The 12,985-nt window shown below is 43.5% G+C and overlaps 1 protein-coding gene across 1 annotated transcript in view; it reads right to left on the bottom strand.

Annotated features, from left to right (window-relative positions):
• The window catches only part of LOC102255754 (GTPase IMAP family member 4), a 17,173-nt gene extending 14,709 nt beyond the window's left edge, over nt 1-2,464 (bottom strand). Inside the window, exon 1 of the mRNA XM_005861538.2 lies at nt 2,334-2,464. The gene's annotated coding sequence lies outside the window, so the exon portion shown is untranslated. The remainder of the gene's footprint in view (nt 1-2,333) is intronic.
• Nucleotides 2,465-12,985: the final 10,521 nt, after the last annotated feature.

Genomic DNA, 12,985 nt, shown 5'->3' with positions numbered 1-12,985 from the left:
GTTCTTCAACTGGTGAATGAATAAACAAATCTTGGTATATGCATATTGTTGTGGGTTAAATTGTGCCCCCTAAAAGTATATGTTAGAGTTTTTACACCTGAAACCTCAGAATGTGTTATTTGAAAATAGGTCCTTTGGAGATATACCATAATTTGTTCAGATGGGGTCATACTGGAAAATGAATAAAACCAGCTCACTCACTTCTTCACCATCAAAAACAGAAAATCAGGAAATCTTCTTCCTGTGTGGCACCAATACCTATCTCTGTCTCCAGGTAAACTGACCTGGGACCTGTACCCTAATTTATCTTGCCCTGGAAATAGACATTGCCCCTAATAGTCCTTTGAGGTTCCTCTCACCACTTACACATGGACCACGAGAGACATCGTCATCCTTCCTCTCCTTGTTGGCCTAGGAATAGCTACAGGTCTAGGCACTGAGGGACTGGCAGTCTCCCTTTCCTGCTATCAGAGCCTATAAGATCTTGCGCTGGCGTAGGAATAGCTACAGGCCTAGGCACTGGGGGACTGGCAATCTCCCTTTCCTGCTATCAGAGCCTATCCAAAGATCTTGCAGATAGCCTAGAGGAAATTTCCCAAAATGTTGTCTCGGTCCAGGACAAGATAGATTCATTGGAAGCAGTTACCCTCCAAAATCAGAGAGGACTTGACCTTCTCACAACTGAGAAAGGGGGGTTATGCATATTCCTAACCACCCCCTCCTCCCCACCAATGCTCTTTCTGGCACACATCTTTGGCCTGTGCATCCTAAGAGACCTTTCCTTCTTCCTCCAAAACCACATGCATGCAATCACTAATAGACCCACAGGGGAAATGATGCTATTCCAGACCTACACTAGATATCATCCCCTCCCTCAATCACTGATTAATTAGGGACATCTCTACACCCCACTTAAGCATGAAGAAGGTACAGAAGTCTGAGACTGGCCTCCCTCATCAACCCCAGCTCACAGAAGAAAAAGAAAAGCTGGAATATTAGGCATATTCTGTACCTATCCCCTGTGATAAGTTTCTCCCCTGCACTCAGTATTTTTCCATTGTGCCCCGCTTGGGGCTCCTGCCCTCTCTGTAACTATCCTGTTATTCTCATCTAAGGTGTTACAAGAGACAGCTAAGCAGCCAAGAAGAGTAGTTGCAGACCCCACTCCCTGCAACTACCTGAACCGGCATCCGGCTTACGGTTCGCCTTGACGCACGAAAGAGACATATAAATACCCACCCACCCTACTCTTGCTTACTGACACCACTTTGGTCTCAGCCCTCCTGTTCACAGAAGCAACAATAAATTTATAAATTTTGCTTTTTAATTTCATTCGACCTGGTTTTTCTCAGCATCGACCTAAAAAGAACCACTACTGAATATTATATAGGAAGCACCCTGATAAATGCTTTGTACTTTACCTTATTTAGTCCCCAAAAGTAGCCTGAAAAATGCTAATTTTATTTTTCTAACTTTTAAAATAAGGACTTTGATGTGACTCAAAAATACTGAGACACTTACCCATGGTCACAGTGCCAACAGGTGTCAGGCAGAGAAGGGATCCAATTCAAAGTCTGTCTGACTACCACTTCCCTCCTAACCACTGCACACAACAGCCTCTTAGTTTCTTCTCAGGCCCATGATTCTAAAATCCCATCGAATCAGAGTTAGATCAAGTGAGGGCAGGGAAGGGAGTTTATATTCTTTCCATAATGGAAGACTGGCAGGAAGCCTGTAACTAAGGAAGTTAAAAGGAGGGTTTCACATACATTGTTCCTCCAGAATAGCCAACCCTCTCCCCGCGACACCCCCTCCTCATCTCGCATGTCACACTATTTGGGTCATAGCTTCTCTCTGCTAAATGATGGAAAGGATTTAGCGAACCACAGTCCAGATTTCCTCTGCCCTTAGTGATGGCTACACTTAGAGTTACCACACTCCCTGGGATCCTGCTTCTTTTTCAGTAAAAAGAGGGAGTTAGACAGAGTTGTCTCTAAATTGCCTTCGAGCTATAAAGACCTGCCTTGGAGACACTCATTTCCTATCCATGGAAAAGGAGGGCTTGTCAGGCAGCCCTCAGTGTCTATCCCAGCAGCAAATGCATGAAGGTGCGCCAGTCAGCACAAATGTGCCCTGTTCAATATGAGACATGTAGCATTGTGCTAATAAAGCTCCTGACTCCCCTCTCTACCCTCTGCCACTGCCCTCTGAAAGCATGCCCCCCCCCCACTGTGTTGCTGGCACAGAACCTGGTCCCTCCATGACCTGCACACTCCCTGAACTAACTGCCCTTACACTTCAGCCACTCAGGGCCGCTTCTCGGCCAGACTCACCTTCTTTACAACCAGTTGATGAGTTCTCAGGTTTTCTCCAAAGAATCTCATAGGGTGTGGGCTTTTGCTTTGACTGTGAGGATGAAGTGTTTGCGCCCTCTTAACCCGCTGAGTCAGGAAGCACATATTGGGTGGAGCCAGTGGAGGAACTGTTTGCCTTTAAAGAGACAGTCATATTGCCCCTAATTTGGTGGGTGCTTCAGATTTGCCAAATTGAAACCTTTTTCTCCTTGTGCCCAATCTCACACCCAAATTTCCAAAGCTATATTCGGTATTTGGGTTATAATGGTGGATCCAAAAGGCCATTATTAAATGACCTAAATCTTGCCCAGAAAGCCAGGCACAGTGTCTGTCATCTTCCCTGGTGTAGTGGGAGACTGTGGGGTCATTCTAGAAGAAGAAAGTCGGTTTATGACTTTGTGAATCCTTGGGTGTGCACTGGGGATTGTACAATATGGGTTTTGAGTCTAGTCTTCGAGGAGGATCTCAAGTTACTCATTCAAAAATTAACAGGACTCAAGTACAAAGTCAAAAGAGTCCAATCCACTAAGAGTCAAGGAGAAAAGAGGAAGAGGAGGCCTGGAAAAATGTCTCCAGTGACCACACAGGCTCTTTGGTTTTTTTCATATGGTTCTTGCAAGATTGAAAGCCTGTATGACCTAACAAGTAAATAGGCACCTGGGGTGTGGATGCAACTTTCCCTCCAAACCTTCCTACCTTCTCCCACCCCAGGTCCAGACAGAGTCAATTTATCCTAGATTTACCAGTGGATGGATGCAACAGCCTCTGGAAATTGTTTTCAAGAGAGGCAAGCTGTCAAAACTTTCACCGTTGACATGATAATCTAGATGTCTGTTGCATCACTATGAAAATATTGATTTTTATTATATATTTTGGTTCACTAGGTTGAGAATTTAAATCAGGCAATATTTAAGCTTGAGGGTAGGTACTAAGAGGACCATATGTGGCAGGAAGTAGTAGACAATAGGGTGACTACCAATGGAGGGAAGCAGCTGGATTTGGAAACGATGGTATTAATGACCATATCATTGGACCAATTATTATAGTTAATGACTTGAGTCATGTTGAAGGGCCCCAGGTGAAAGTTTTTCAACTTCCAATAAAGACACAGAACAGGACCAGCTACACAATTTGCAAGGACTGGCACAAAAGGAAAATGCCAGGTCCTTTGTTCAAAACTTATGAAGAATTTCAAGATGACATTACAGAGCATTAAACCTCGTGAGGGGCCCCTCTAATCACAGAGCCCTGAGAAACCCTAAAGGTCACACACCAGGAAGCTTACCTTGACAGGCTTCATATATATGAGTCAAGAGCAGAGCAAAAACTACATTTCTTGCTCAAAATATCTCTACCATTGCTCAGTTTCACTTCACTCTCCATATTCTTTGAATGAAACTTGTCCTGCCAGAAGCTTCTTGGATTTTTCCTGATCAACTAATTGATTACACTCAAGTACACTGTTAAGTTCCTTAAAGGGAAGAGGAAAGTGATTGAGATGAAATCCATAGATACAACGGGAATAGGATGCAGATCTTGAATGGTTACAGTCTTCAGGTCATTGGCCATGGTGGATCATCTGGAAAACAGCTCCAACCACTGAACCCTAAATTAGGAATGACCACCCTCTAGATTCTAGACTTGTGGTTGGAGTATTTCCTCATGTCTTTCCTGTGCTGTTCACTTGGCCATGCTCCTCATGATTAGGAGCTCCTTTCCACATCCAGCTCTGCTGTGAGCCACCTGTCTCTCTGCTGCTGGTCCCCACCTGCAAATCCATGAAGGTGCTCTCCCCCTCCCAGGGTGCTGCTCCTTCCACATAGTCAGAAGCAAAGATATGAAAAAAGAGAAAGCCACAGCTTCCTTTTATATATTTTCCCTTTATTTTTTACATTATGCATGCTTGGCAATAAGGATATATATGAATTTTTCAAAAGATTGGGGTTTATTAAAAACATTTCTTTAATTTATGTCAGAGTGTGCCTTGTGGAGCTCAGGGCTTTTTCTGCTTCTGGGATCTAGATAAATGCAAAGCTCAAACTTATTACATTACATAAATAATAATTGAAGGTGAAAAGAATGGGTTCCTCACACTATCCTGACTCTTCTACATATCAACAAGTAACTTTGGTATATCGTTGCCTATTGCTGCCATAATCGATTACCAAAGATGTAGTGGCCTGAGGCAATACAAATGAATTCTCTAGAGTTCTGGAGGTCAGGAGCCTGAAATTAGTCTTATGGAGATAAAATGATAGTGTTATCAGGGATGGATTTTCTGGAGGCTCCAGAAGACAGTCCATTCCTTGCCACTTCCAGCTTCTAGGAGCTTCCAGAATCCCTTGTCTTATGACCACATCACTCCAATCTCTGCTGACATCATCACATTGCCTTCTTCCTCCTTTTATCTTCTTGCCTCCATCTTCTAAGGGCCTTTGTGATTACAGGTAGGACTCATTCAGATAATCCAGAACAACCTCCCCATTTTAAAATCATTCACTTTATCACATCTGCAATAAGATAACATTCACAGGTTGTGGGCATTAGGACATGGTTTTCTTGGGGAGCAAGGAGGGGCAGTGATTTTCAATTCTACCACATGTGGATACGTTAGCCTCTCTGCAACTCACTTTCATAATCGTTTTCTTGGGGAGCGGGAGGGGCAGTGATTTTCAATTCTACCACATGTGGATACGTTAGCCTCTCTGCAACTCACTTTCATAATCTTTAAAGTGGAGTATTTATTTCATCAGGTTGGTGTTGATACCAGGGAGTGGGTGCTGTTGTTAAAAAATACTTAAAATGTGGAAGTGGTTGTGGAATTGGATAATGCACAGAAGCTGGGAGAATGCTCAGGAACCTGATAGAAAAGACCTAGATTCCCTTGAAGAGACTGTTGCTGGGAATTTAAATATAAAAGGTGAGATCTCAGTTCAAAGTGAAGACCATGGTATGGGACACTGGAAGAAAGGTGATACTTGATACAAAGTGGGGGGGAAGTCTCTGAGTTTTATTCTATTGCTGGGTGGAAAGGAGACCTTGTAAGCAATGAACTTGAGTCTTTAGCTGAGGAGGTTTCCAAGCACATTGTGGGGGGTGCAGCCTGGTTTCTCCTTGTAAAATGCAAAAGGCAAGAGATCAGAGTAATGCATCCACCAGCCAAGTATCTCCAAGGATTGGCAGTAGGCACAAGGAGCTGGGAACCAGAATGGGAGGATCCTCCCCAGTGCCTTCAGAGAGAGCCTGGCTCTGCAGAACTTTTGATGCTGGACACCTAGAACTATGGGAATATGTTTCTGTGGCTTTAAGCTACACAGTTCATGGTACTGTGCTACATCAGCCCTAGGAATCTCATACGACACCTACTCCTTTCTTCACATTTTCTCCTGCCCTCCTCATGTTCATCCTCTCAGCGTCCCAAAGATTTTCCCTTCTGCATGAGCCTGTGTTCACTAGCGTAAACCTTCCCACCCCCACATCTGGCCCAGGAGGACCACGGAGGCTGCTGATGAGTGAAGTGTTGGCTTTCTCAAAAAGGCCTTTAAACTCTGTCTGACCCTGTTCTTGGAGATTTCTTGCTTCCCAGGGTTTCAGACCCTAGATATGCCCTCACCCCATCCTTTCTACTTTTACCCTTTGTGGATTCAGGCCCTTTAGAGAAGAATACAGCAATTGTCAACAATTTATACAATGCCAAAACAAAACCAAATAATTGTTTCTTTTTGAGAGAGATGGAGGAAATTAAGGACTCCTGGACTCTTAAGGGAAGGGGCAGATTACCACCTGGTGTGAGCACAGCCAGTCCTAAGAACATCTTTGCCTACCCTCAGGCCCACTGATAAGAGCTGACCTCACACTCCCACAGAACACCAAATTCACACAAAAGAAGAGGTTTACAAAACACAGACACAGAAAACACTACAGTAGTTACCAGAGGGAAGGAAGGTCAGGGGGCAGTAAAGGGGGTCAAATATATGGTGATGGAAGGAGACTTGACTTTGGGTGGTGGGCATACAACTCAATATACAGATGACGTATCATACAATTACACACCTGAAACCTATATAATGTCATTAACCAATGTCATCCCAATGAATTTAATTCAAAAAAGAATAAATAGACTTACAAAAAAATTAAGGAGGGCATTATCCCTATGAAATAAGACAAATGGGCTTTCATGCATTTAAATACACTGGAGACACCTGCCTCAGCTGGCAGCACAGGATGGCTAACATGTCTGACAGTCTGTCCCCTTCTGTTAGCCCAGTGACGCTTGCTTTGTTCCATGAATGAGCTTCAGAGCAGACTGTCATATTAGCACATAATTAGCACAGTGTCTGCCATTAATATGTGAAATGCAGTCAGGAAAGGTATGTGCTTTTGATTCTGCCACAATTGGATCTATGCCTTTGGACAAAACCATAACCCCACTGAGCCCTGGTATCTCTACAGATGAGAAGATAGGGAAGTGTCAGATCACCAAGTCTGATGCCACCTCAAGGATTTGCATTTTACACCAATATCTGGGCCTTGTACCTAGAGAACAAGTCCCCAAACTCTCCCACTGGTTTGAATCCTAAGAACTGACCGATTACCCACACTTCTTCTCAGATGTTGATTGGTTGTAGTGATAAACCTGTGACAGTGAACAGGGTTCCTCATGGAAGTCCACTTGGAGGGACCAGTCCTGGGACTCTTGGGTTGAGGGGTCTGTGTGAAGGAGCAATGTCACTGCGGCCTGTGCTCCCATGCTCTGAGTGCCTGGGGTCATCAGAGTCATGTACAGTCACAGACAGCGACAGACCCCAGCCCATCACCATGTGGCACCAACAGCCAGGAAGGCAGGAAGCAGGGCAGCAATTGTGCTTCTCCCACAGTCTCTGCCAGTCTCAGCACACCCTCCGCTCCCTTCCTCACTCACCTGCCAAGACTTTTTAGTCCCCTTCCTCCAAAACCCACTTGTTTGTTTAAACATCCCTGAATTCTTAGCCCTTCAATGAGGAAAAGGGGCTCCTTAGAACAGGAACTGGGAAAGATTTCTGAGGCTGCTGGATCCATCTGGCAGCATTCAGTCACTTGCTATTTTTCTGGGATTTTCAGTTTTGTTTCCACAATTTCTGCTGTAATCTGCATTTCATCCTTTTGGGTTTAGTTTGACTTTTTTTTGTTTGTTTGTTTCACTCTAGTTCTCACATAAATATATGTCCTTAAGTGCTTTATTACTACTGCTAAATGCTCTAGATGCATCTTTAACAAGGTGAAAAGGTGCAATTTTAATGTATATCTAAGCATATCACAGCACAAAATTTTTGGTTTCACATAATCCCATCTATTTCCAAGAAATGAGCTACAGGGTGTTATTGTAAATTCAGTTATGCACAGGAAAGCCTGCATCCTGCCTCCACCATAGCACTTTCCGGACTCACATCCTCTTTATTCTGTTTAACTCTTCACTTGAAGTTTCGGTCACAGCACAGGCTAGAAAGGCTAGGCTACAGGGCCCACTCCCCTTATCTGTACCTGCTGAAGTGTTCAGAGGGATGAGAGGAGAAGGCTCAGCCAAGAAGAAACCTCATCATAGAGATCGCCCTGAACAGTGTTTAGGATCTATTCGGACCCCGCCTAGGCTGGTGCTGGCCTGAGGATGAAATGGGGGAGTTTTCCTGTGAGTCTCCAAACCCTCACCTGTTCCTCCTCCAGAGCAGGCACCACACTTAGTACTTTGACTCTGACATGAGCCAAACAAAATAAATTCTACTCTGAATTGAACCGGTGCTCATGGATGCTGCCATCTTTCAAATTCTAACAATGACATTCTCAAAGCTTAACTGGTGAATAAACAACTAATTCAGCCTCATTGTTTTGGAATATTTCTTGAAGAAATATCACTTGGAAATATCACTTAAAATTAGAATTAGGGGGCTCATTTCTGAGCTGTGAAAGACCATAAATGACTATCTGGAAATATAAGGAGACACCAGCATTTCTCCTGTCCTCTGCAAGTATAACACATCTGCATTGATTGGAAAGCCTAGGACTCCAGATAAACATAGCAACCTGGAAGACAATGGCACCTGTCACCTAGGCCCATTTAGCAATAGTTCATTCAACCCCACTAAATAACCACAAAAAGGGAAAACTAAATTATACAAAATCCATGCATTCAGCAAGAAAGAAGATGAGGGGAGCTAGCATGGTAGCCACCATTTAATCTAAAACTACTGACCAGGTTTCCACTTGCAGACATCATCGTGAGGGTCCCTGTAGAATTATTGCGGGTGGAACAACACATCTGGTGAAATCTTTTTAAAATTAAAATCTCTAAATGCTGCTCTAAGGTCATATAGCAAAAGAAGAAATGTTAATATTTAAATATACTAAATCTGAGTAAGAATAGTGAGAGTCTGTGTGGAACTTGACCTAAAACTTCCTTCCTCCATTCCCCACTCACCTTCAGCTCAGCTTAAAGGAAACTCCATTCTGGACAGATGTGGTCAAAAGCTGGGGCTGCTGCTCTTCTCAATTAACCATCAAGTATATGCTACCTTACCAATAGGGGCAGGCTGGCAGCATTTTTCATACCCTTTAACTCTGATTTTCAGGACTAAACTGGTGAGCACATCCAGCAGCACCCTCCTGCTTCTCTATTTATATAGCACAAAGGCTCTATCCCAGGCACAACAGGCTAAGAATACTGGGAACCCAGCTTCCCACACTCTAGTTCCCTTATATGATGGAGGGTCCATGCTGGGAGAAGCAGGTTGAGAAGACCAGAGTCTACCATCCCCAGCTCACAGGCCAGAACTGTGGCTCAGAAGTTTTGTAAAGGATGAAAAGAAGTCCATGATTACAGAGAACTCCAAAATTCTCCTGAAAGGAAATGACTTTTTATTTGAAGCAGAGTGTTGGAAGTTCAAAGGGCACTCTTGAAAACAGTGAAGATTTTAATAGTAAGTAATGTAGAGGAGACTGGTAATCATATAAGAGCTATATGAGAAACCACAGGTCAGCAATTTACCAGAGAACCAGGAAAAGATACACTAACAAAGGGTTCTTCTAGGGTCAGAGAAAACCTGAAAGATTAGCCACAAAAACCAACCCTGAAAAGGAAACCAATTTTAATTATATCAAACTGTGGAGCAATTTATGCCCAAAGACATTGTCAAAAATAGGAAAGCAATCAGCTGGCAATTAATAGACCTAACAGCTGGGTATAATACCAATAGAGACACAGAACTTAACAGAAAGATTAAGGAAAGAGACAAACAAGGAGAGCACTGCTAAGACTATTGTCATTCGAGGTGACAGCCCAAGGCTGCACCTTCTGAGGAGCATCATCAGAGGTTTCACACTGCAGAGGAAATAGACTTCCCCAGAAGAGTCCAGCCATGTCACTAAACAAACATGCAAATGATAGCAAATTGAGACCTAGAAAAGCAGAAGGTAAAACATTATTCATAGTTGCTGCACTACATTATTTAAAATACCTAGTTTTTAATGAAAACTGCAAAACATAGAAAGAAACAAGAAATTGTGACCCATATTCTAGAGAAAAATCAGGCAACAGTAAGTACCTGTGAGAGGGCCAATGTATTGGATTTGAAGGCAGGGCTTCAAATCAGAAATTATAAATATCATTAAAGTACTGAAAGAGGAGGGATTCAAGAGAGACAAGATGGTGGCAGAATAGGTGGATGTGTCCCAAGGCTTGTCTCAGAGCAAATAGAATGAGTAGCTGAAATGAATAACATCCTCCCTGAATTGTCAAAGGAGACTCAGTTGGTGAGACAGTTTGCAGCCAGGAAGGTAAAAGTTCCCCTGAAGAAAGGTAAAATCAAGGATCGGAGCAGAAGAGTTTGCCAGATCTCTGAGCCCAGAAGGTCAGAGGGAAACCGCGTGGCTGCCACGTCCCTTGGAACAGGCACAGCCTCTGACTGTGGAAAGGAGATCCACAGGACTGTTGGCACCGGGTGATTCGAGACCTGGGTTCCATAATCACGGAAGACTGAGCCCAGAAGGGGCAGCCTGAAGGACTGACCAGACCACGCAGTTCCAGTAAGAGAGGAGCTCACAGAGACTCAGTCTTTCCCATTTCTGTGGCCTGCGTTTTTGTTTTTTTTGTTTTTTTCACTGAACCCTGTTCATAGGACATTTCGGATACAGACACTCACCCGTGCTAAGGTTCAGGAGAAGGTGCAGACATGTGGAGTCTGGGGAGAGACTGGGGAGAGAAGGGGGTCCAGGAGAGATGGCAGCAAGTCGAGTGTTGAGTCACGCTGAGCCCAGGACCTGGGCAGCCATTTTCTCCTGAAGACATAGCCCCTCCCTCCAGTTTCCAGGCAACCAATACAGCCACACCCAGATTCCACCCTGAATGGTACAAAGGATTAAAAAAATCTGAATTTATTAAAAGAATCTGGCCTACAGAGAGGCCTTCAGTCCCAGCAACAGAAAAATAAAAAAAATCACAGACAATACAGAAGACTGGGATCTTAAGCCAGCCAGAGGAATGACACTTCAATTTTTCATTTTTATTTTTTTATTATTATTTTGTTAGCTCTTTTTTTTCTTTGTTTTCCTTTTTTGTTTGTTGCTTTATTCTCTATTTCTTTTCATATTATTTTTCTATCATTCTATTTTATTTTATTTTTACTTGCTATTTTCTATTTTTATACCATTTTTAAATCAGTTTTTTTGTAAATATATTATTTTTTCCTCCTTCTCTTTCTTCTTATCCACTCATCCCTTTTCTACTTCCTCTATACTGAATTGTGGTCCTCCCCATATTTATCCAATTTTAACCTTATTTTCTGTATATAAGCTCAGCCTCTACAGATTCTGCCCCCACCCTCTTTGCTGGGTATTTGGTGTTTGTATTTGTTTGGTTTATCTATTGGTTCTGTGGTGTTTTCTCCATATATATATATATATATATTCTCCTTTTTCTTTTCTCTCTTATCTTTTTTTTCTCTCTTTGATATCATTTGTGCTTTCTTTTCTCTCCTCTAATTCTCTTTTCTCAGGTGCTCACTTATATTGGGGTTATCGGTGTCTTGAGTACATTTGTGCTTTGTTCCCTTTGTGTCATCTCTTGTTAAGGTGAATTTTATCCTGTCTGGCTAATGTGCTAGAGAGTGAGCCACATAACCAGACACCTGGAGAGAAAACTCCATCCATGTACGGGTCAATTACACCCTAGACCCAGCTACAGAGGCAGGAAGAAGGTAGCAGTGATGGAGCAAAGAGGAGTGTGTGGTTGTGTGTGGGGTGTAGGTGTGTGTGTGAGTGAGGCACAGTTAGACCCTGCAGGACCTTTGGGAGCAGGTTAACCAGGCTAGCCTAACTAGGTAGCCTCTGCTACCATTGCAAACAGTACCGAGACTCCAGCTCTTATTCAGAAGCCTGACCTTTCTGAAGGGGAGAGCTACTGTAACTGGGAGCCCAGCCTCACCTCCACCCAGGGTTCCCTCAGGTAACACCTGGGACTCTACAGCCACCCCTGTCAGGGACCTGCTACCTCGGCTGTGGTCCCATGGTCACCAAGTCCCAGCCACCCAGGGCACTGTCCAAGGAGCAGTAGTCCCACAAGCAGCCTGCCCCATCAGAGGAACAGCAGCAGTGCTCAGCCAGTCCCCATCCAAGGAACAGCAGCCACGTGAGCAGTCCGCTCCAGTCCAAAGAGTAGCAGCTGCGGGCAGCCTGCCCCCATCCAAGGAGCAGCAACCTCGTGATCAGCACACACTCTGTCTAAGGAATACCAGCTGTGTGAGAAGCCTCCCCCACCACCCAAAGGAGCCACCACTGCTGCGAACAGCACCCACCAGAGTAGTTGCTACCAACTGAGAAGCAGCTTCTACCATGACTGCCCGAGGAGCAACCACAGCCCGAGGAACCACTACCACCCAAGAAGCAGCCCCTGAATGACTCAACATCTAGACCTGTTGGTGAGATCAAACATGGGTAGACAAATCCCCAAAGGAAAAAAAAGGAAGCATCACCAGAAAAGGAGCTAAGTGAATCAGAGGCATACAATATGTCAGAAAAAGAATTCAGAGTAAGGGTCATATGGTTCATAAACCGGATGGATAAAAAAATCAACAACTTATGCAAGAATCAAGAAGAAATGGATGAAAAAATCAACAACTTATGTAAGAATCAAGAAGAAATGAAGAGTGATATAGCTGCAATAAAAAACACCATGGAAAGTTTCAACAGTAGACTAGGTGAAGCGGAGGACAGAATTAGCGAATTAGAAGACAGGGAAGCAAAACACACCCAAATTGAACTGCAATTGCAGAAAAAAATTAAAAGACAGGAGGAGAGACTAGGGGAGCTTTGGGACAACATGAAATGAAGCAACATATGAATAATAGGGGTGCCAGAACAACAGAAAGAGGAACAAGGATTAGAAAACCTATTTGAAGAAATATTTTCTGAAAATTTCCCTGATGTGGGGAAGAAAAAAACTCACACAAGCACAGAGAGTCCCAAACAAAATGAACCCAAAAACACCCACACCAAGACACATCATAATTACAATGGCAAATGTTCAGGACAAAGAGAGATTCTTAAAGGCTGCAAGAGAGAGACAGAAAGTTACATGCAAGGGATCTCCCATTAGATTATCAAAT

The sequence above is a fragment of the Myotis brandtii genome, unplaced genomic scaffold, assembly GCF_000412655.1.
Source record: "Myotis brandtii unplaced genomic scaffold, ASM41265v1 scaffold1533, whole genome shotgun sequence".
Taxonomy (NCBI): Eukaryota; Metazoa; Chordata; class Mammalia; order Chiroptera; family Vespertilionidae; genus Myotis; species Myotis brandtii.
This window is presented reverse-complemented; position numbering and strand designations above follow the sequence as displayed.